The following is a 26,196-nucleotide window of genomic DNA, read 5'->3' on the forward strand; positions in this document are numbered from 1 at the left end:
TCAATACTATCCACGAACGGAATAGGAAAAAGGAGGTGAGGAAATTATACTCTTCACGTAACAGTGTGCAGACGCTTTGGAAGTTAAGATGTAGGTGTCGAGCTAAAAGGCAGTTCTCCCGACATCTGTGAATCTGCGTTCTGACGGTCAAATCAGTTTATCGCTCGCCGGCCAATCGGTTAATTTTCGCTAAACGAGCCGTAAAATTAAATTAATGAGCAAGAGGACACACTCATTCTGCCAGTTAAAATTACGACTCCATTGAGAGTGGAGCTTAATCGTGTTGCGGAATGGTAGATTTCGCAAGTCTGGCTACGGCAGCGTGAATTTCACACAGACCACGCTGGTGATAAGTGACACGCCAGCACTGAGTAATAAGACACGGGTGCTGACGTAAGAGGGCCTATCTGCGAGCAATAACTTTCACCTCCGCCGGATTTACGACGTGTGTCCTACTTTCGCCGTCATTTGTTTTTCTCATTTGCTCATTTTTACTCTGCCGATACTTTTACTGTATGCGCAAATATGACGAGTAGCCCCCGCGTCTTAGAGCACGTTAAATTTTATTTCTTTATTTAAATTATTCCTCCACTCACCCGTGAGTTAACTTTTACTGTTCGAACTTGGAGGAAGCTGAGCCAATGCAATCAGCCATAAATAAACCTCTCGAAGTGACAAGCATTTTATGACTAAGTCACGACGTTGTCTGTCTTCCTCCCCCTCTCTTCCCCTCCCAAAAAAATCATTAACGCTCTGTCAGTGTGCCACAAAAGAGCGATCGACTGTTCCGCATTAAAATAAATTTTTATTTATGTGGGTGCTATAAAGTCCTAACACAAGATCAGCTGTTATATAGAGGAAAGGAAGTCGTGTCAGTCTCTTGTCTGTGAATCGTGTAGAGTCTTTTGTGTGTGCCTTCGTGTTCTGTGGCTGACTTGAAGAACCAACCTACCCTCTGCCGAGACGAGCGTGGAGAACCACATTCGGGTTGGCCAGTGTACTAGACCAATTCTCATTGGTCCGTGTTGATTCTATCCGGGTCTGGACATCGCCTTGAAGACTAACAAGTAACGCATTCTGGGAGGAAGAGAATCACCGCGAAATATTTAGAGGAAGGGAGTACTGGTGATGGCGGAAAGAATCATAATGGAAACGTGCATCGGACCTTTGTAAGACTGACATGACATTCTACTACAACAGCTTGGCGCTGGAACATATGCGTATATTTGGGGACATCTTAGATAAACTATCCCAGAAATTCGGAAATATGTTCTTACTATTCCAAGGGAACTACATACACCCACTTTCACTGAAGCATTTAATGTATTTCTCTGCCTAGAGATTCCTACAACTGATAAAATTGTTAATTTGATAAATTTCTGTAATTCTCACTTAATGAGAGGAAGGAACCTAATGTAATGCTCACGATGGTGCTGCAGATTACTTTCGCAAATATTATATACAGCGGTTTAGACGCTGACTTTTTGTCATGCAGTCCCCCGTGCTGGTGATCTGTAAGTCGGTTGGGGGCCTTTTCTATTTGCGGTTTCCGTGGTGTTATTTCCTAGTAGTACGGTAAGTGCAGGAACAGGATCTCACTCTTCCTCCTCTTTCATTCTCAGCACCACGAAAACGACAGTGTAAAATTTCACACGCATCAACCAGTCACTTCTGAATGGGTGAGACCCATTGTGGCGCTGTTAAACTGCTGTCAAATGTTGTACTCATGAATCTACATGCTCTTCATGTATATTTTAGATGTGAGAGAAAATGTGTATTACAAAATAAGTATTGTGGCAAATCTGTGATAGTTCGATAAATATCGCTCGCTCAATTGTGTATTTGATGTTTGTTTATTCTTTAGTAATCCTGAAAATATACGTAGTGAATTCTGTACATTAAAGTCTGTCTCTCTGAAGGACAATCATGGGTAAACCAAGTGATTAAATATCCTCTGAAGCCTTTTAAGAAAAGGAGAAATGCTGGAAAGCCAAAGGTACGTTTTATTACCGTAAACAAAGACGATAATCAAGTGTGTGAACCTAACCTTGCTGGTACACCAGCCCACTGCAATGAAAGTGAGAAAAAAGTACTTCGTAGAGGAAGCTTGGTTCAGTTAGTGAAAGTATGAATGTTTTGTAGGCGAATCAGATGTGAATGAAATATTTGATATGTCAATTCTTCCGTGTAGTGTAGTCTGTCTGGAACAATATAAAAATAACATAGAACTTGCCAGTGAAATTGAACTGAAGTGTGGTAAGTGTTCATACATGACAACCTTTTGGCACGGTGTTGCAGTAATTCCAAAAGAAGAAAATGGCAGCAAAATCTATGAACACAACGTTCGATTTGTTTATGCCTTGCAAACAGTTGGTAAGGATGCTACTGTAGGTGCAGTTTTCTGTGGCATAATGATTCTTCCAAATCCCCAACCAAGTTTATGGACTACAATAGATTTATAGGGTCTAAAGTAAATGTCTGTATAGACTATTAAGAACGCTGTTAGAGGGGCAGCAACACAAAACGGGGGCAATAGGGATTTAACAAGCATTCGATGGTACCTGTCATAAATGGGAACACACATCTCTTCACGGTGTACTATCTGCCACAAGTGTGTATACAAGGAAAGTTTTAGATGTAGGAGTAATATCTAAAATTGTAGGTTCCCACAAGAAAATATAGGTACACATGAAAATAACTGCACAGCTAACTACAGAGGCAGTAATGGAGGAATGGATGTGGCTGGTGTTGCTAGTATATTGCAACGCTCAGTTGTGTGTGATAAAAGTCGATATGTGAATTACCTTGGTGATGGTGATTCTGGAAGTTTCAAACATATACAAGAACTGGAGCCTTATGTTGAAGATGATGTAGTGCTGCAATTTGAATGCAATGGACACGTACAGAAACGAGTGGGGCCAAGACATTGGCGACTGAAAGCTTAGTACAAAGAACAAAAACTCAGTGATGGTAAAAGGTTATACGGGAAGTTAAATGACAGTGTAATTGACAAAATACAAGACTATTATGGAATGACTATTAGGCAAAACAAAGTGTCAGTGAAATGAAGAAGACTGGTCTCTTTTGTTTCATACGTTTTTAATGAATCAAAGTTCCCAAAGGCGAGAACAGTTGGTTTAAGTACAACAAGGGATTGCTAACTGGTGAAGTGTACACACAAACATAGTAACGATCACATCAACGACTACACGTTGGATACTAAATTACCTACCTTTATGATTGTTTCAGGCAGTAAGTCACACATATTTATGCACTCAATTTGACTTTCTCTTCACGCCATACTGAAAATGCGCTAATAGATGGCGAATGTCATACAGAAATGAAAGTAACACCCCGTTTTGCGCACCAAGGATGCTCACTAGAATCTTTAATATTTTCAATATACATGGAACGATTTATCAGGCAGGATTGGGAGCCCTTTAAGATTGGTCGCTGGCTATACAGTTGTGTATGGGGAAGCATCGCCGGTGACAATCTTAATAAATTGCGCGAAGACATGGAAATAATTTTCACTTGGTGTGATGAACGGCAACTTTCTTTGAATGTGGATAAATGTAAGCTAATGCTGTAACAAGGAGAACAACGCTATTATATCTGACTAAAAGATTAGTGGTGAACATTTTTAGCATCTCACACTGTATTCACCGATTCCAAAAATAATTCGTCTGGCCACAGTGTACAGATTATAAAAAGCACAATCATAAAAATAGAGCTACTAAACGAACTATTTTCTTACATCGGTTAATTTCTACCTTTAGAAATGAAACGCTATTTGGGTTCATATGTTGCTTAATTTGTGAACAAATCACGTTATTTTTTTTATCATTATCCAGTTGATGCCAAATAAGTATAAGATCCCATGTACAAGTCAAATAGACGAGCAACAGTGTTGTGGAAAAATAAGTGTGAACTTGAAGGGAAAGCTACAATAGCGTCAGGTATACATGGATGAGGGTCAGCACTTATCTGGGGCAATATGAATGCAATTGGTGAGGGGGATTTGCATTTTACTGATGGAATTTTGGACCACAAGATTTACATAAAGATGCTAAAAACACATCTATCCAGAAGTTTTAACCATTCTTTCTGGTGATTATATTTTCACGCAAAGGAATGATCCAAAAACAGACAGCTCTAGATGCAAGGCTGTGCTGGTTGAACAACACTCCCAGTTGGATGCCGACACCACCGCAAGAAATCCAATAGTGTTTCTGCAACATACTCGGCAAAAATATGAGGGACCATCAAACAGCCAACAGAAATGATCCAACGAATGCTCTGCTAGGGAAATGGCGTAAAATTACAGTGCAGACAACAGAATCACTGGTGAAATGCATGCCAAACGGAAAGTAAGAGGTTATACAGGGGAAAGGAGGGCCTACTAAGTACTAAGCACAACCATTCTATGTTCAGAGTGTCATTTTCAATATTTCAGACGAATGCTTATTTCGCGTCCTAAACTGCCTATCTTTACTCTGTTTATGTGAATAGTAATCCGTGTTTCTTTATCATATTCTCCTTTTCACTGATTAAAACGTTCCTGCTGTACTTCACTCCGACAATTTTCGACTATCTATACACCCTTGAATATAAATTCATGTATTAAAAATGGTTCAAATGGCTCTGATCACTGTGGGACTTGACTTATGAGGTCATCAGTCCCCTAGAACTTAGAACTACTTAAATCTAATTAAGGACATCACACTGATCCATGCCCGAGGCAGGATTCGAACCTGCGACCGTAGCAGTCGCGCGGTTCCGGACTGAAGCGTCTAGAACCGCTCGGCCACCACGGGCGGCTTGGCCTTAGGCGATTTGGGCAAACTATGTGAATAGTTGAATGAGAGTGGCCAAAGGGAATCTGAACAGCCGTCCCATGGTAATCTGCCCTTCGCCAAGGGCAGGCTATGAGCGCGCGCGCGCGCGCGCGCGTTCGTGTGCGTGTGCGTGTCCGCTGCGTGCAGATTTTGCCGTCTGCTAACAGCACCGTGGTCCTCCGTGGATTCCGAACTTTTCAAATACGTATGCCACATATGAAGTGAATGCACAAAATGGTCTATCCCTAGAACAACTTTGTTGTAAAAGTTTCGATGATGCATTCGACTTGAAACTTCACGTTTTGCCGTTGCACGAGACATAACGCCGACGCAATGACTGTATGGGGTTCAGCTCCCGGATGGAAGTAAAATATGAAATATACTCTAAGAACATTGCCAGCAACATTGTATTAATGTGGGGGCAGATACTTTGAGATTGAACAGTACAACAATATATGAAAATGGAAAATCTAAATTGAAAATTAAATTCAAAATGAAATTAATTCCAGGTTTGTAAAGCACTGTGCTCCAAAAACTATTGAAGATGGCGTTAAAATGGAGACTGCTTACAAAGCACTCGTGCATTCCAACTTTAAATATTGCTCAAGTGTGTGGGTTCCATACGAAAACAAGATCCACAGGGAACTGGGTCAAATAGTAATTACGTATTTTTTACGTTATCAAATAGTTGCAGGACGTGAAGGAAACGAACATAAAATAAAAAATAATAGTATCGATATCTGATTGAATCTCAGACCTGTAAATTGTAGGAGTCCGGTAGCTACCGACTGAACCGCCAATCCGACAAATACTACCAATTAATCAGTTTCGGGGAACTTCATACTAATTTTATACGACTGATATTAAATCGAGAGAATCAAGCTGCGCAGTTGCCTCTTACGGAGGAAGAAATAGCAGCAATATCTTCCAAAAATGTAGTAAAAGTGTCACTCGCAGACATAACAAGCTGCTGCTGTACTTCGTATGCTAGAATGGCTATCGCCGTATACAGGGTCACGATACCTAGAGAAGCTACATAGATACCCTGACCACAGAGACATCTATCAGTGCTTCACTAGACCTGGGTCCCAGCATGTCTCTGGCAAAAATGCTACTCTCCTGTACGGGTGCTCAGTGCGTTGACCTTACCACCCGTTCGGTAACGCTGACTTCAGGCCCTAGGGAAACTTGAGGAATTGAGGACTTGACAAGTCAGCTTAAAATCCGACGAGGTACTCATTGTATGGTGGGTCGGTAGCAGAAGGGCTGGCGCGGCGCCTCGACCTCAGCTGCAGGCCTCTGGCTGAGGAGACGGAGGCGCGACTGGTTGGCCAGCAAGTGGGGCATCGACCTGCCGCACCGCTTTGCACCGTCTGGCGGCGTCAGCGCGCGAGAAGAGAAAAGGCGGGAGCAAGGACACCTACTGCGTCTCGAGGGCCGCCAGAAAAGATTACCGCCAGGCTCAGCCATTTCCTGTCGAGCACCTATAACAGCCTCAAACAGTATTACACATACCGTATACATACAGTTTCTCCAGTTAAGACACCGTGGTGAGTACTTCCATCATTGCGGTTCTACAGATACAAATATCACCTTCTGACAATGACGGATCCCGTAAGCCGACAATAATCGCTGCGGTCAGTAATACGAAAAATGGAAACCTGCACGTAAATTTGGTTGTCCGTCACTTACACAGTCCTTATAGCAATGTTTGTATACGAGTAACGACAACGTGCAGTTAACTCCTACTGAAATAACTTTTGGCGACTACCAGAATGAAATTTTCACTCTGCAGCGGAGTGTGCGCTGATATGAAACTTTCTAGCAGATTAAAACTGTGTGCCGGACCGAGACTCGAACTCGGGACCTTTGCCTTTCGCGGGCAAGTGCTCTACCAACTGAGAAATCCAAGCACGACTCACGCCCCTCCTCACAGCTTTACTTCAACCAGTGCCTCGTCTCCTACCTTCCAAACTTTACAGAAGCTCTCCTGCGAACCTAGCAGAACTAGCACTCCTGCAAGAAAGGATATTGCGGAGACATGGCTTAGCCACAGCCTGGGGGATGTTTCTAGAGAAGCACTCGCCTGCGAAAGGCAAAGGTTCGAGTCTCGGTCGAGCACACAGTTTTAATCTGCCAGGAAGTTTCATATTGACAATTATTCTATCAAAGCCCAACACAGTTCTGTTGAGAGTTGGCAATACTCTTAGGATTTAAAAGTTGGCTACAGCGCACATACACAACCTCTGGAATCTAAGATATTGTCGTCTCGCTTCGCAGCGCACGGATTAATTAGTGGCACTTTGGAAGCCAGTGTAGGAGCCCGCCTGCCGTGTTGCGCTCGTGTGTTGGGCGAGGGGCCGTCGCCGAGCTCCCGTACTGCCGTGTCCGCCAGCAGTGACACAGGATTATTTATTTAAAGAAAAGGGGTTGTGTATGTGCGTAGCAGCAGACGGGAATTTTGATAATGACAGGAGTTGATTTCTTAAGAGAAACCATTGTTAGGCGAATAGATTAAGTATTGATTTTTGTCATTGATTTCTTTTGTAATTGTCAGGGAATTGTTTCACTATGTATTTGAGAAGTATTTCTGTCTCTCTCAACAGTTTGATTAATTTGTGATATTGCTTTAATGCCACGGGAAGCAGATTTACCTGCGAAGCGATTGTTCAAAGAGCTTCTGCCGTTCTGTTAATTGAATGAGAAAGAATCGCTTTCAGAATATAGTTTTTGAAATAAGGAATTACTTGTTTGGGTTATTTATCGAGTTCAGATTTCACCAAACCCTTTCTCTTGAATTATATGTGGTTGTAGTATGCAGCAGCAGCAGGAGACGCCATACAGAACATACATTACACTCAGCATGAATAATAATTTTTTTATGTTTTTGTTAAATAATGGAATGCACCAGATCAAGCAGTGGCAGCAGAAAGACCAAGTAAGTTATTTGTTGCGCACAGGACCAATATAAAAAAATAAAGTTTAGGCGATCTCTGTAATAGTAAAGTTAACAAGAGTGCAAGCACGAGATTTTCAGTAGAAAACACGAGATAAGAAGATAGAGCTTGCGATTTTCACCGTATTGAAAACAACTACACACATAATCTTCAATCTCTATCTTTTTGTCGGCCTCCCCATCTCTTCGTACATACAGGACAGCATTCTCAGTGAAAACTCGCCTAGTTGCATTTTTGTCTTCCCAACATGGTTTCAGCATTCTTCGATACCTTAGTAGTTTCCCCACTATTCGGTCCCTTCTACTGGTAATGGAGTTTTCCTAGCTTCTTTCACTGTCTTTTCATTCCAAATTTGTTTACTTCGTATTTTATCTGCCCATTTAATTTTATGCTCCTTCTTAGCAATACATTAGAATGGTATCAAATACCTTCTCTTGTTGTCTTACACTGAAGCGCCAAAGAAACTGGTATAGGCATGCGTATTCAAATACTGAGATATCCAAACAGGCAGAATATGCCGCTGCGGTCGGTAACGCCTATATAAGACCAGAAGTGTCTGGTGCAGTTGTTAGATCGGTTACTGCTGCTACAATGGCAAGTTATCAAGATTTAAGTGGGTTTCAACGTGGTGGTGGTGTTGTCGGCACGCGAGCCATGAGAGACAGCATCTCCGAGGTAGCGATGAAGTGGGAATTTTCCCATACGGCCATTTCAAGAGTGCACTGTGAATATCAGGAATCCGGTAAAACATGAAATCTCCTACATCGCCGCGGCTGGAAAGAGGTCCTGTATGAACAGGACCTACGACGACTTAAGAGAATCGTTCAACGTGATAGATGTAACTCTTCCGCAAACTGCTGCAGATTTCAATGCTGGGCCTTCAACAAGTGTCAATGCGCGAAACATTCAACGAAACATCATCGACCTGCGTTTTCGGAGCCGAAGGCCCACCCGTATACCCTTGATGACTGCACGACACAAAGCTTTACGCCTCGCCTGGTCCCGTCAACACCTACATTGGACTGTTGATGACGAAACATGTTGCCTGGTCAGACGACTCTCGTTTCAAATTGTATCGAGCGGATGGACATGCACGGGTATGGAGAAAACCTCATGAATCCATGTACCCAGCATGCCAGCAAGGGACTGTTCAAGCTGGTGGAAGCTCTGTAACGATGTGGGGCGTGTACAGTTGGAGTCATATGGGATCCCTGATACGTCTAGATACGACTCGACAGGTGACATGTACGTAAGCATCATGTCTGATCACCTGCATCCATTCATGTCCATTGTGCATTCCGACGGACTTGGCCGCAATTCCAGCAGGACAAGTGACATTCCTCAAGTCCAGAATTGCTACAGAGTGGCTCCAGGAACAGTCTTCTGAGTTCAAACACTGGCTGCCATCAAACTCTCCAGACATGAACATTATTGAGCGTATCTGGGATGCCTTGCAGCCTGCTGTTCAGAAATCGTCACCCCCTACTACTATCACGGATTTATGGTCAACCCTGCAGGATTCATGGTCTCAGTTCTCTCCGGCACTACTTCAGTCTGAGTCGAATCCATGCCACATTGTGGTGCAGCACTTCTGCATGCTCGCGGGGGTCCTACGATATTAGGCAGGTGTACCAGTTTCTTTGGCTTTTCAGTGTATTACTTCCATAGAACTCACCCTCAAAATTTTCGGTACCCCCCCCCCCCCCCACACACACACACATACATATAGAGGCTGGGCGCGCGGGCGTCAATTGCTTCTGATGTGCTTCGAACATATTGGCTAATGTGGTTTCGTAAATAGTGATTTTTATAACTAGCAAGTATTTACTCTTCTCACAACTATTCTTCATCCCTTTTATTCTTTTTTATTATTACTAAAAGAAACTCTGCACTAAGACACCAGTGCACAGTTCTTTTACAACTTTACTCTCGCTATGTCATCTGTATAGCTTAATATCTGCATTTGTTCCTTCTCACCTCTATTCGCGCTCTAAAACTTTATTTCGGCTTCGCGTACCGAAGAAACGTTGTCCATTCTACAAAAATCTTCAAGTATCGTACGTTATCATCCAAAAGATTAATTTTTCACATTTATTAAAGGCATAGCACAATTTTACTAGGCAGGTACATCGACTTCCCCCCGTTCAACACTTCTAGAATTCCATGGAAGTCTGATTAAAACTAAAATAAGTCTTTAGCAGAGGAAAGATTTGTTAAAACCAACATGGGGTGGGAAAATACAGATGTTTACTAACTGCCCATCTTTAATCATTACGCTACGGTCTCTAAACAACGGTCGTGCTTCCCCCACCGCCCCCTCCCCACAATTTGGAGGACTAATTGCTATTAATTTGACTAATGAGGATTTTTTATAATTTCCAGTCGCTTCAATCGAGGCATAAACATCGGTTAAACATGGTATCTCTCTTTCACCGGAATGACAAAACATCGCTAAAGATTGCTGGCAACTTCTGTTCGCACGCTGTCGAAAACAATGAGAAGTGCGGAACTTGGCAGCTCGGCGACGGACCCTTCTGCTGGCAGCGTTTGCCGCGGTGGTTGGCAGCATTGTCAGACGGCAAGTGGGTCATAGCGCGGCCGTCGCCCCACTGCCGCCACGCTGCATCCTGTAAACACTGGCTACGTGGCCCAGCCTGGGCCGCCGGTTATACCGTAACCAGTTATACACGCCGCTAATAATCTTGTCATATGGACTTCTGGGCTGGAATTATTCACACCAAGACAATCGCCCCCTGACTTGTAGCTAATAACATTAAACCACCAGTTTTTGTCTAGCATGGTTTCCACCAGTGGGGTCGAACCCAGTACCTCCGGTGGATCTATGATCAGTGCACTAGCGTGCAACACCTACAGCAATTGAACACATACAGCTAATTCACCGTAGGACAACTGGCATTTTAGCCATGAAATCAAGGTTCAGGATGCACATGGGTGCTCCTTGTATACTTGTATGTAGGCATCTTCAGGAATTTGCTTTTCGTGGTCAAAAGTTAAGAAGCCTGCATAGCGAACAATAAAACTGGCTACGTTTCTAGGCGAAAACAGCCATGAAATTGGATCCGTACTGCTCCGAATTTTGCTGGTGAACAGAAAATATTTGACAATGACGTCGACAAAGTTTCAGGGCTGAACTGCTAAGACTCTACGATGTGTTGGTGTGGCTGCTGTTAACATTTTCATCCCCTGACTGGTTTGGACAGTTCTCCACGCTAGCTTATCCTGTCCGAATTTCTTCATCTCTGCATAACGGTTCCACTCTAAATGCAATTTAATCTGCTTACGGCAAAGGATTAAAATGGTTCAAATGGCTCTGAGCACTATGGGACTTAACAGCTATGGTCATCAGTCCCCTAGAACTTAGAACTACTTAAATCTAACTAACCTAAGGACATCACACAACACCCAGTCATCACGAGGCAGAGAAAATCCCTGACCCCGCACATAGATGTGGATTCTGACCATAATTTATTCATTATGAAGTGGAGATTAGAATTGTAAAAATTGCAGAAAGGTATGAAAGAGATGGGATCCGTATAAATTAAGAGGAAAAAGAATAAATTTTAAGAGAAATGGGCAGCTCTGATAGGTGAAATAGTGGTGGCAATGCAGGGAAAATTTAATAGAAAGTCAAATCCCAGTAGGAATCCTTGGGATAACACGACGTATAATTTCGGTTAATATGACGCCCACGTTATACGGATGTCTGTGTGTAGAAACCTTTCAAACTATGCAAACTGCTACTTAGGTGCATGTTTTAGATGCTGACGTTAGAAGCATGTTTGATATGTTGATGTCATACGAATCAGCTTACGAGTAGAATGAAGTCTTCAGACTGGCTCCACACAAGTGCAAAGTGGTAAAATCAATTAATTTAATCCTTTCATAAATGTGAGCAGGGTGTATGTAAACATGGGGATAAAACTGGAGGGCTTGACTATCGGAGTTCTTTGTGGGTGGTGTTGTAAAACAACTCTGGTATCTTGTCATAAATGAGCTATACTTTGCTAATTCCCTTGGAATATGTGTTACCAAACAATAAAAATTAAGTGTACTACACAGTTGTAATTTATTTATTGACTCTCGCAGTGTTGTAATGAAGTGAAATGCCTGTCACTGTTGCTGCGATAATAGCAGCCACTGAAGAAGCGCGCCAGTCCTCAGAAACGTTCGGGAGTGTACGACCGACAGGTCCTGCTATTAAAAGACTCGTCACAGAGTTTTTTCGTAAAAATGAAAGAGTGTAAACACAAAGATAGTGGTGAAACATCTCGGACAGTCATAGGTTGTCCTCTAAACAAATGACCAATACCTTAGAACAGGGCTTCCCAACGAGTGGTCCGTGGACCCCTTAGGGCTCTTTCTAGGGGGTCCGCGGCCACCCTTCACCAAATTGTGTCAATGAGTAAAATTATTGAATTTTCGAGTGAAAAACATGTGTACTTTTACTTCAGGTCGTATTCCCAAGCAGCCTTTGCGGTTCCTAAGTGAGAACGCATACATAATTTAGTGCCGGAGAATGCGGCTTCTCTGATAGACTGTTTCGCAACAATACAGGGGTCGTTTGTGAGCCGGCATACGGCGGCAGATGTGCTGATACCTTTTACACACGCGCGGAGCTAGCTTTGTCGACCAATCACAGCGCTCACTGGCATGTATGCGGCCCCAGGCATCATTAAATGTTAAACTTGCTTTGCCAGTGCACTACCTATTTCATAAGTCGATTTTTGGCCTTCAAATTGTTTTCATTCATCTCTAAACCAAAGACTATTGATACTTTGGAGGAGGGTGTCATTGGGAACATGGAATTTGCATTAAGAAGCTTTCAGTTCCCATGGGTGTCGCTCTGAAATTTATAGTTACGGTGCTCTTGACTGACTAGGGGTCCGCCGGCTGAAAAGGTTGGGATGCCCTGCTTTAGAACATTAGTTCAGTATCTTGAGCGCACAACAGCTGGTTACAGCTGCGGCACTGACTGCGTGGCGTAATAGGTGGGAGCAGACTTATTCGGCGCTGGCACAGAGAAAGGGCTGCTGGGAGCAGGGTCGCTTTGTTACACAACGCTCTGGCCGCAGCTGTCATTGTCAGTCGGACGGCGGCTGGAGCTGCATTACGACCACCCTCCTCGCCTACCCGGCTGGCCGGCAGCCAGTTTTGGTGGGCCTGCTTTCTGCTCTGCGGAACGGGTCATTAGCAACCTATTTCGAGGATAGCCTCCAAGGGACTAATCCAAGTATCCGAAATAGGCAGTGTTCGAGCTACACATTCAGCGAATCCTAAGCGATTGAATCGCCCCCCGCAGTCTCTTATCTCTGACGATTTTTATAGAGACAGACATATCTGCAAATCTCAAATCTCAAGAGAAACTGACAGCAATGGAACTCACGAAGATGATATACACACTGACTGGGAATGTAACTGAGGGACATAGTGGATGGATCCTAAGATGCAAAGCCACACCCAGAAGGATCAAGAAAGATGATCTGTGAGGTAAGCTTTCGATTTATTTGTTTTCCATAGATATTACTGCAAGGAAGAATCCACGGAGATGCGAAGTTATTCAAACCTTCAACATTATGTAGTACTACTGAACAGCTTCTGCGGTATATAATAGGAACAATTATTGTTAAAGACACGCAATGTACGTTATTTTAGTTAACGAAAAAGTGCATTAAACGGGTCTCTTATACTACTTGCGGTAATGCTGATATTTCAAAATATTTGCGATTTTGTAATTATAATATTAGACTGCTGTTTGTCACGTAGTACTATTGACTTAATGATCGAGTGATTTAAGAGGGGCTAATGTCGGCTCAGATGAGACTGCACATGCTGCATATTGGAGCATGATTTACAATAGGCTTTGTTTGCTACTGCGAGTAAATGGATTTTCAAACACAAAATTCAAATAATTAACCTTTCGTTGTTGATTTTAATATTCACGTACTTTTCTTAAAGACATAGTCATCTTTGAACGCAAAAAATAAAATCCATTATTGCGATTTTGGCCGTGCAAGTAACTTTTTAAAAAACCTAAAAATTTATGGGTTATTTGGGCTTATCGCCCCGTCGACGACAAGATGGAGTAAACGCTCAGATTAGTGAAGTATGGCGAAGGAAATCGACTGTGTCTACCTAAAAGGAACTATTCCGAAATTTACCTTAAGCGCTCTAAGAACATCATGAAAAGTAGGTCACAGAAGATGAGGCTAATAAAAATGCTTTTTATTAATTTGCACTAGCAAGGAGTACGAACTACCTGATATTTGTTTGTGAACAACAGTTTTTTCCGTTTTAGAATAAAGAATTTAATTACGTACCCTAGATATATTCTTCATCTCTGTAAATTTCTTTAGTAAAAATGGCTGATAATTATGCAGATAGGCCACAGTCACGGATATGTCCTATGGACACCACACCACAACAATTCAACAACACGGTAGCAGCAGAAACTTTCACTTTCATCTTCTGTCACTCTGTTTCCGCTGCTCGCTCTCCTCTGGTATGTAAGGAGGAAGCATTGGTCCATATGTCGTTTGAAACGTCGGAAAGACTCGCCAGAGCTAAATTTAAACAAAGATAAACAGTGATGGGCAAGGTATATTCGAATGCGTTTGTTAACAGCAAACTCATCACCCATCGAGGGAAAATGTCATACTATAAATCCCATCGAAAGTATGGTGGAACTATTTCTTTTTGGCGAAATTACGTGTAGATTTTTGGACAAGATGAAGTAATTTTCAACGGATCCGCAGCTACGATTAAATTCGATAGCCCTGAACTGTAACTGTTCAAATCTTATTTTAAAAGGACTTAACTGTATCACAGACGTTAAGTCTGTTTTATATACTTTCTTGAAACTCTCTCACTGAATTGTCTACATTAACGCCATAAACAAGCAAACAAGTCTCACTGTCAAACTACTAAAAAAAATACACAACGCGTCATTGTTGTTGTTGCTGTTTTTACTTCTTTGCGTATGGTCATGTGAAAAATTAATGTTTACATCATCAAATTCTAAAGTAATATCCAAGACCATGAATACAGTCTACTGCTCCATCCATCTCCACCAGGAACGCTGAGCGCGCTATTTAATTTGTACAACTTTCGAAAGATTATAGCAATGTGGTGGCTACTGGCGCTTGCGAAACGCTGGCCACTCTAAATTACATACCTCGTTTTTAAACCTAAAAAAACTACATTGTGGGTAACAATTCAATGGACGGTTATTAATTCTCAAATAGCCTGTTGTATGTGCGTCTGTCATAAATGTGCAAAACAAGTAGTATCTTTGTTAAAATTTATCTATCCGCGATCAGTTATAACGAACACTGTTCCTACAAGATTTGAAAGACTGCGAGGGTAAATCTGTGTACTGTTCTTTCGACCGATCTTTTACGTGCGTGGCTGGCTGATACATTTTGAACTCACTTTCGGAAAGAGTGATTCTAATTACAGTTAGGCCATCCTGAATTATTTGCGCATTTTTCGTAAATTATTTCACAGCGATGAAAAGAACTGTTCAGTAATTTAATTCACAGATTTCGCGTATTTCGGAATGTGTCTACACAGACATCTTTACCACGTACTTTAACTCGAGTTATCCAAGGATCCTTTTCGTTCAAATTTTCCTCTGTTGCATTCAGCATTTGATGTGTCAGAGCTAACCATTCCACTTTTGTTGTATACTTTCCCCGTGTTTGCCACATCCATTCAAAAAGATTTATCTTATTTCATAGGTCTATATTCTCCATGAACGAAGATAGGAATTTCTAGCGAAGTTTAACATCTAAACTAAAGGTTTGCCTTGCCGCCAGTTTTAAGTTGCTGGTTGATGTCGTAGCCGAAAAGGATCTCAACTGTGCACCTACGTTCACTCATTCCTTTCACAATTGTGAGAAGGTACTGGGAATATTTTTCAACAGTATTGCGCCCCACTACACTCGCACCTGCATGTATGATTCCTTCAAAACAAGGAATTACCTAAACGATGGCTGTGTCGTAAGCACCAAGGTCGCTGGATCTCACAGTATGTGGTTTTCATCTGTGGGGGTTTGTGAAAGACTCCGACTAGGTTTCTCACATTCCAGCAACTTTGGGGGACCTGCTACGCCTCATAACATCTGCGAATGCAAGAACTCTAGACGGGTCAGAACATCGTCTGGACGTTTGTCGTGCGTCTGATGGTGGCAACATCGAACAATTGTCAAAGCTTAATGAAAACTTTCATCCTAAACGTAATTGTAAAATGAACCACGATGTTGCATGTGCTAAAATGTAAAAGATACATCCCTATAAAATCGGATCGTTCATTTTGTACTCCTACGTGAAAGCTAAAATTTAACGGTGTTTGTACCTTTATTCATTTAGACGACATAGTCGTGTGAAGTCCGAAGAATGCTTTTCAAACGCACTGTAATTTCATCCGCAATATCTTCAACGCGGAGCCGGCCCGTGTGGCCGAGCGGTTCTAGGCGCTTAGGTCCGGAACCGCGCTGCTCCTACGGTCGCAGGTTCGAATCCTGCCTCGGGTATGGATGTGTGTGATGTCATTAGGTTTAAGTAGTTCTAAGTCTAGAGGACTGACGACCTTAGATGATAAGTCCCACAGTGCTTAGAGCCATTTTTTTCTTCAACGCCGAAGGAACTACACAACGGTGGTAGACACACACTAGCAAATGGAAGTCGTGAGAACAATCGTGAATCTTCCTAGACAGCTCGTTGGGTAACCGTATTGCTCCCGAAATGGAGGAGAAGAGGTTCACGTGTGCGTCGGGGATACAGTTTTAATCTGTAAAGTAGCTTCACAACAGCGTGCACTCCGCTGTGCATAAAGGATTTATTCTCGACCGCAATAACGAGTATAGCACCATCATCGGAACTGAAGTGTCCTGCAGTTCTTCACATTGCGAAACTTTCGATATAATGTTCCACGAACGCTTTCTTTGAACGGTGTAAATCTGTAAGACAGCTCTGAATTAGCAAGTTGACTTCAGGTAACTGCCGCTTTGCTGACCTGCAACCAAATAAACTTTTTAAAAGATGCAACTGGACAATATTCCATAGCTGTTATGAAACGTCATTTTACGTGTTATGGTAAGTAAACATATTGAACATAACTGTCAAGTCTCTTTTCGCAGGAGCGTTTCTCGCACCTAATTACTGTAGAATGTAAATATTATGGCAGAATTTCGGGCAGGATTCAACAGATGAATTCGTGCGGTGTTATAATACCGCTTCGCCTGCAGTGGTTTCTTGAAGGTGCTTCTAGTTATAAAGTTCTTCAGTTAGTTTGCACTCGAGTGGGAAAAAATATATTTTCCAAATTCCGATTTTTCTAATAAAGGCCAGGGCACGTGTCGGTCACCAAATATTAAATCCTAATCTTCCCTCAATTCGAAACAATGTTCCTTATTAAGATGAGAACAAAATCACATAGTCCTATTGTTAAGAATTACAGGATCTATACTCATTTTATTTCTCGTCTCTCACAAAACTATAATTTACATAAAGCGCGAAGTAAACAAAATGCAAGAAAATGGAATCTTTATGTAAACATAACAGCGAAATTAACGCGGTACACCAGTGTTTGTAAACAACTGTTTCTGTCCAAAAGAAGCTAAGTGAATGTTATGCTACACAGAGGCCCGTGTTCAGTATCTTATCTTCACCGTACTCTCAAAACAGTTTTATCGCTAGCCAGACAAATAAGGGTACCACGCAGATAACTATTGATTGAAAGGGCAGAAATGATTTTTTACAATTATCCCAATTCAGATACACAGTGTAATGGTAAGACATATTTTGATACCAGTTTTTAAACCGAAAAACATTCCCACGGATAGATGTGAATTATAATTTGTTATGAAGTGTAGACAAATACAGAATAAGCTGTAAAAAAATGGAAATTAAGAAGGTAGAAGTTGAGTAAATGAAGAAACCAGGAAGGGCACCCCAATCTTTCGCTGTTACGATGATTTATCACAAAAAATTGCAGAAGAATAATCTGAGAGTGAAGATAAATACACCAATATTAACCACGTTCAAATAGGGCAGATTACTTTCAGCAATTTGCATGAAACTTTTGCACCTGCTCCGTTTCTTAATTCACAGGTCACGTTTCGATAAATTCTTTAGCCTTGTGTGTCCAGGAACTTATCGGTGAGTTTATCCCCTAATAGTGAATAAAATATCGCGAGGCACGTTCTTACAATCACTGGCGTGCGAATAAGTAGTAGCAGTATCTCGACATATCCCAGATTCACTTGTGAGTGGCCTGCCCTTCCAAAGCTCCATGGAATTTGTTAAGACATTTCACACAAGCACCAGAATTTTTAATTTTTTGCCGGCTCTTGTCCTTAGTCCATAACACGACCCTCCCCCCCTCCCAAATATACCCGTTGCAATGTGTCTTCTACATATGAATCCTTCCTTGCCAGATCACTATAAGGCGTTTGGCTCTAAGCACTATGGATTCAAAAATGGCTCTGAGCACCATGGGACATAACTTCTGAGGTCATCAGTCCCCTAAACTTAGAACTACTTAAACCTAACTAACATCACACACATCCATGCCCGAGGCAGCAGTCGAACCTGCGACCGTATCAGCCGCGCGGTTCCGGACTGAAGCGCCTAGAACAGCTCGGCCACAGCGGCCGGTTATACGACGTTTCATGCCATTTCTGGGAAGCACGGTGACCCAATAACATGTGAAAAGAAACTCATTGCTTCCTCTTGGATTTTCCGTTAAAACTTTGGCGTTAATCCATCCTTAAAATTTAATTTTCGTCACTACGTATAAAGCAGCGTCGAAACTTTCAAACGGCAGTAAGTTTGTTCTTCAATCGTGGATCACTATGATTTACCCTTAAACCAGCAAAAGTTACAGAAGGCTTTATGAATGTCAAGCTGATGAGACATGAATGTTCACGCACTTTTATATTCATTTCGATTCTATTGCCTAGCTTCTCAAGGTTCATTTTCGTCTTACGTGCTAACATCAGTGGATGCCTAACACAGTTTGGCTTGTGATTCTGTGAAACCCTATATTCTGAGACCTAAGTTATCTCTTTACACAGAAGTTCGTAAAGTATTACGCAGACAACAGAGGTAAGTTTCATAGGAGTTGGATATACGTACCGCAAGACTGTCGAATTTATTTGTGTGTAGTCTAGTTACTGCTGTACGATATTAATGCTTTCCTCTCAAAATTCCGATAACACGTTCCAAGGATGCAGGGGAGAAGATTATGGTCTAACACGTCCTGCCGACGGAGCATAGGGTAAAAATCTTTCGACTGTTGATTGGAACACGCTCTTCGGAGACATGACGTTATCACCTATAAAAAAATAAAGAGGGAGCAAAATATCCTATACTGTTTACGCAGATATCAGTCTTTCGACTAATAAAGACCCTCGATACTGCGTTGGACCATACAAAGAACAGAACATTACTTCTTACAAAACCAATTTTAAGTAAATTATTCCAAAAACATTTCGTATCAGTATATGACGAGAGTGAAAAACATGCTGTGGTTTCCATTTTTCCATGAACATTCTTTCTAAAACCATTTCATAATTTCATTTGTCCTCTATCTGCTTTCGTGGAAAATATATAATATTTTACGTAAATCTCTGAAATTCTGAACATCAACAGCAAATTTAGTTACTCATACCTCACGGTAGAAACGCGAACTACAACACATCAGAAACAAGGAGTAAATGTAGATTTATGAGGCGAGAAATATGTTCAGACGTGACGCTTTAAAAATAGCCGTGGAAGTAGTATCGAAAAGTTTAGAATTCCTGCTCGGATTCTTGGGATGGGCTAGTAACAATAATGTGTGACTAGAGCCTCTCGACGGGTAGACCGTTCGCCGGGTGCAAGTCCTTCGATTTGACGACACTTCGGCGACTTGCGTGTTGATGAGGATGAAATGATAGTGATTAGGACAACATAAGACTCAGTCCCTGAGCGGAGCGGAGAAAATCTCCGACTCAGCCGGGAATCGAACCCGGGCACTTAGGATTGACGTTCTGTCGCGCTGACCACTTTTTTTTCTCATTTTGTTCGTTTCTGTTCGCTGTATCTGCCCTGGGCGGACGTCGAAAGACACCAGTTTCAGTTCGTTGTTGATCCATTAACTCAGTTTTATTATTATTATTATTATTATTATTATTATTATTATTATTATTATTATTACAGAGGGAAGCTAGCCCTCTGACTGAACACGCTGAGCTACCGTGCCGGCACCACTCAGCTACCGAGGGCGGACTTTGAATGGGCCGCAATGCACCCACGTACGACACAATCAGTATTCTGGTGAACTAACTAGCGCTTTAAAGAAATCTAACGTAACATTGCCAGTGGAATAAACAAACAGTATAGTAGCGCGACTTGAAATTTTAAACTGTACTTGGTCATCCAACGTCTGACTGAACGGATCAGAACTGCGTCGCGGGAAACTGCTGCGGATCGCCCCAGGTCAATCCTTCTGTTCCCCACCGAAAACATTTTAACAGCGCTATCGCGAGCACAGCGGCGAATGGCGCAACAGGCCTATCTTTTACGTAGTACATTCAGTTTATCTGAAGAGCACTTACGTAACAGAGAACGGGCCAGTTCCTTACTGAAGGGGATGAGAGCGTTTTTCAAATGAGTCAAATAAGGCAGCCCCTGTTATGCTGTCTGTGTCACACCTTTTTGTGTTCTTTATACATTTACATTGACACAGATGACCTTAACACCAGAGGTGTCTGCTACAGCAGTACATGCCACTCTGAATCATTGATAAACGTGATTTACATACGATGCCACGTAAACCACGTTTCCTGGACAATCAAATATGCCAAATTATCTTGCGCAAATGACGATCGAGGATTATTTATCTCTTTTACAACGGCTCGTTATTGGCCTTTGTAACAGAAAATTATGAATGAGATAAATACATATGGCTACAGTTCATTTTGACTGCCATGTTTTAACGGAACTTCGAAATACCCTAACCGACTCTGGTGCAAATTATTTATGAAACAAAGTTTTTCCTTTACCGTTCTTGGCTTTAAAGAACTGCTGCAACCTCTAGAAGGAAATCAAGCGAAGACGTTTCCAGTTTGGCAACAAACAAACCCGAAGCAGAAGAAAATTCACCAGCGGATGGCAAAGGTCATTTCGTTCACCTATTAGCGTATTTTCGTCTATCAATCGTGCTTGGAACGAGGAAAAAATGATTGTATGCGTCGATACGCTTTCTCGTTGCTGACTTATTGCGATGGCCCCCACGAAAGTTATATGATGCAGAACTGCTCCTAGTTTTCTCGTGTTCAGTTCTTTACGTTTACCCAACATGATTCGCTACCGCAACGTCAGTTTCTTTCCAAAGCGTCCTGCTTTAAGTTTTCTGAAGATTTCCTATTCACCGTCATGTCGCTCCTTAAGACCTTTCACGATCCTCTGAGCATGCCTATGAATTCCTTCGACGTCAGCTTGTATACATACTTAATGACCACTCAAATGGTTGGATCAGTAGTGTAGAAACGAACCAACTTATATCTTATTTACAAATGCATCGCACTTTCCCAGAACCCTCGCAACTCATCTAACTGTTCCATTCGCCTACCTTACTAACGGTTTCACATGTTCTTCCGCTTTTTACACCACTTCACTAGACAATTCCTTGATATGTAAGTGCAGTTCATCCCTTAAACCGCCGTACGAACGTCAAACTGACCGATATTGAAGTAACCCAGGACGGAACAGAAAATGAACTGAAATCGCTCGGCAGACGAGAGACCCTGGATCCCATGGGATACCAAGACGATTGTAAATCGAGTATGCGAAAGAACTTGCTTGTCCTCTAACAGTAGTTCTACATCTACATCCATACTCCGCAAGCCACCTGACGGTGTGTGGCGGAGGGTACCTTGAGTACCTCTATCGGTTCTCCCTTCTATTCCAGTCTCGTATTGTTCGTGGAAAGAAGGATTGTCGGTATGCTTCTGTGTGGGCTCTAATCTCTCTGATTTTATCCTCATGGTCTCTTCGAGAGATATACATAAGAGGGAGCAATATACTGCTTGACTCTTCGGTGAAGGTATGTTCTCGAAACTTTAACAAAAGCCCGTACCGAGTTACTGAGCGTCTCTCCTGCAGAGTATTCCACGGAGTTTATCTATCATCTCCGTAACGCTTTCGCGATTACTAAATGATCCTGTAAGAAGCGCGCTGCTCTCCGTTGGATCTTCTCTATCTCTTCTATCAACATTTTAAATCACTCCTGACGCGTACTCCCAGATAATTTATGGAATTAACTGCTTCCAGTTGCTGACCTATTTTGTAACTAAATGATAAGGGATCTTTCTTTCTATGTATTCGCAGCACATTACACTTGTCTACATTGAGATTAAATTGCCATTCCCTGCACAATGCGTCAATTCGCTGCAGTTCCTCCTGCATTTCAGTACAATTTTCCATTGTTACAACCTCTCGATATACCACAGCATCATCTGCATAAAGCCTCAGTGAACTTCCGATGTCATCCACAACATCACGGTCCTACGACACGCCACTGCGGCACACCTGAAATCACTCTTACTTGGGAAGACTTCTCTCCATTGAGAATGACATGCTGCGTTCTGTTATCTAGGAACTCTTCAATCCAATCGCACAATTGGTCTGATAGTCCATATGCTCGCTCTTTGTTCATTAAACGACTGTGGGGAACTGTATCTAACGCCTTCCGGAAGCCAAGAAACACGGCATCCCCTAGGAGCGAAGCGTTCTTAGCGATAAGAGAAAAGAAAAAAAGAACTCTTCGTTTCCGCGTTCAATAAGAGTCGTCAAGACGAACAAAACTATGGGCCTATTTCGCTGAAGACGGTGTGTTGATGAATTCTGGAACGTTTTTCATGCCCGCGATTTGTGACAATTTCTGGAGACCGAAAATCTCCACCGTAGAAATCAATACTGATTCGGCAAAAATCTATCGTGCGAAACACAGCCCCCATGTTAGTCCATGAGATTCAGAAACCGGCGCTCAGCTTTATGTCCCACCCCTTTATTTCTGGAAGGAGTTTGATACAGTTAGAAGACCAGCTATGTGATTTAAGAGTTCTATCAAATGGAACACAGCAGGTCATTCCTAACGGAGCGAAAGCTTCAGGTGTAAAAGTAACTTCGGGCGAAGCCCAACAAAGTATTGTAGGAACGTTACTCTGCTCAGTATATGTATACATGAAGTAGAGGATAACGCTGGAAGCTCCGTGAGACTTTTCGCTGATGCTGCTGTTGTACATCGACAAGTTCCAGTTTGGTGAAGAGCTGGAAGAGCTGCAGAGCAGGACACTTGGTGCTGGGAGTGGCAGCTGACCTCTCAACAAACAGAGTAACGTACTGCGTATGAACAGGCAGGAAGACATTACTGTATGATTACACGATGGTGGAGCAGTCCATTAAATATCTAGTATTATGCATGCGGAGCGATTTAAAGTGGAATGGTTGTATAAGATTGATTACAGTTAAGGCAGGTGCCAGACAAGAGTTTCACTGGTAGGATACTGAGAAAGTGTAATCCACCCGCAAAAGAGGTAGATAATAAAACCCCTCGTTCGATCGATACTAATATTGCTCCTTAGTCCGAATAGATAGAGAAAATAGAGGAGATTCAAAGCAGAGCATCGTCTTTCGGGGAGGGTAAGGGGTTCAGAATGATTCAAAGAATGTGTCAAATAATTTTGAATGGTACCGTTTACTTAAGAAATTTCCATTACCCGCAGTTTGCGTGAGCTAACATAAATCACGGCGATAAATCGCCAACGTTCCGCTGCTGCAATCAGTCATAGTAGTAATCAGACATTCTGAGGACTCAAGCCCGGATTACTTTCTCACAGTTGACTGTACTCTGGAAACAGATCAGTTTCCTCCTCTTTGTTGAGTAATGATCAAGAGGAAGCCAACAGCACATGCGTCATGCCAGTGCTTGCTATCCACGCAACCAGTGACGTATCTCTGCGTCACGTAGGTACACAGAGGGAGATACGAGTAATTTTCCGGCTTCTCTTTGTACTCGTATGCTCAAACGCCCCGGCTCTAACAGACGCCATTACCAGCTGCGGCATGCCAAATACTGAGCTTAACGATAAATATTAGGCCAATATTGTAGTTCACTTGTAAATCGAGCGTTGCTTGTGAAACAGTGTGCCATGTATTAAGTACCACTCGCCTAGGAAATCAACGGCTGCCCTGTTTCAACGACTTAAAATTTTTTTGCAAAATATGGCCTCATTCAAATGACTAGATTACCCTCCTGTAAGCTCTAAAACCCTAATAATATCAAATTGGACTGTCTCCCAAACTCGCGTAAATCATCCCACCCCCTCCTATTTTCACGCAACGAAGTTGGAAAAACGATAAAGGGAGATGTAAGAAGCCTGTAAAATTGATGTATGCAGCCTGTATTTCCTATACTAACTTCACACGAATTCTTACTGTACTAACATCAACACCAGTTCCTATTGATAACCGATGGTTATTGCGTTGAAATGACGGAAAATCACTTGGGTGTGACGACTGTTGTAAAAAGAGACGTGGTCTGATCTGCGAGCTTCCATGACGGTTGCCTGTCAAACTGTTATGGGGACAATTAAGATTATCATAATGTAGAATACAAATAGTCAGGTCATCATTGCTTTACTCTACAGGACTGTTCATGAGTAGGATCAGTATCTTATAGTGTCGCTTGGTTAGGTTAGGTTAGGTTCCGTCCGACCGTTAAAAACTCTTTCTCGCGTACGCGTATCAAGCTGAAACTTATGTAACACAGCAAGTTCTACAGTCGCCTAGCGGTGTAAAAAATTTAAGCTTTTCAAAGCCAATGCCATTTAGTCACAGATCTTTGTACTCAAAGCTCACTCATCGAAACCAGCAGTGTAGTTTCTGCTGACCCAGAATAATCAAAATTAGAAGAACGCTAGGTTTCGTAGTACAAGAGAAAGATAAAAACCGGAACTTGTTGATTTGTAACTGTATCACACGAAAAATATTTTTTTTTGTCATTTGTCCGTCTGTTAAGACCCCTATTTCTCATGAAATGATACACAAACCAAGTTCCAATTTGCCACACACTATGGTCTACAGTCTCTGGGCACTAAATTTCCGAATTATTTCCTTTACTTCCACTGCAAAACACTGCTTCTTGCCAAATTTCATGACTTTAGGTCAATGGGAGGTACCCAACAGGTTTTGAAAGAGTTAGCAAAAATCACAATTTGTAAAAAGTGCAGTTGCCGCTTAGCATAGCATGTGAATATAACTCCAATAGTAATAAAATAAATGAATAATTGCAGTCTGAAACGCGAAATTACATGAAACACATACTTAAAACTTAAAACATTCTCGATATTCTTGGAATTCCCGGGGCCGGTATCCTATGGTTCAAATGGCTCTGAGCACTATGGGACTTAACTTCTCAGGTAATCAGTCCCCTAGAACTTAGAACTACTTAAACCTAACTAACCTAAGGACATCACACACATCCATGGCCGAGGAAGGATTCGAACCTGCGACCGTAGCGGTCACGCGGTTCCAGACTGTAGCGCCTAGAATCGCACGGCCACACCGGCCGGCGCCGGTATCCTGCCAGTATACATATCTATAACAGGGGAAAATCGTCGAGGTTCTAGATTCCCAGGATGGATGAATTATCTATACACATAATTAAGTATCTACGGGACTCTCGGTGCGCGAGTCTTAGTCGCACTATCCAGATTTGTTTTATCACAGATGGTGGTCAGCTCCTTGGCCCAACACGCTGACTACCGCACCGGCTATCCACCGATTCACCTAGCGTCAGGATGCAAACACCAGCAAAAATATACTGAATTTTATAGTTGAACTTTACTCTCGCACTTACCGAGTGTGATACCCTCGTCCACAGTGACTTTTCTATTGCATTGAACTGTGTTGATCTGGTTATACAGAGCCTCAAAACCTCGCGCATGTAGGTTCCAAACTCACTGACGCATAACTGTTCCGCTGTGGTGTTCTTAGGCATACCAGCAGATGGAAGTAGGTATCAGCAAAATTCAACAAACACGCAAGAATCACTGAGTCGATTAGAGATACGTTGATGAGCTAAAACGGTGTGAGCACCGGCTTAATAGCGTGTTGGTGCACCTGTGGAACGCAATGCGGAAACGATTCTGCCTAGTGTGGACTCGACAAGTTCTTGGTAGATTCTCGAAAGTATGTGACACCACTTATCTACGCACAGATCACAAAAGGAAGTAAATAAGAATTGAGTTTTAACGTCCCGTCGACAGTGAAGACATTACAGACGAAGCTAGAGCTCAGAATGTTTCAGGGATGAGGGAAGGAAATCGCCCGTG

General features: G+C 42.2%; 1 protein-coding gene across 1 annotated transcript in view; it reads right to left on the reverse strand.

The window, feature by feature from the left end:
* The window catches only part of LOC126284988 (uncharacterized), a 357,367-nt gene that overhangs the window by 226,311 nt on the left and 104,860 nt on the right, over window positions 1–26,196 (reverse strand). The window lies entirely within an intron of this gene.

This window comes from Schistocerca gregaria, chromosome 8, assembly GCF_023897955.1.
Source record: "Schistocerca gregaria isolate iqSchGreg1 chromosome 8, iqSchGreg1.2, whole genome shotgun sequence".
Lineage (NCBI taxonomy): Eukaryota > Metazoa > Arthropoda > Insecta > Orthoptera > Acrididae > Schistocerca > Schistocerca gregaria.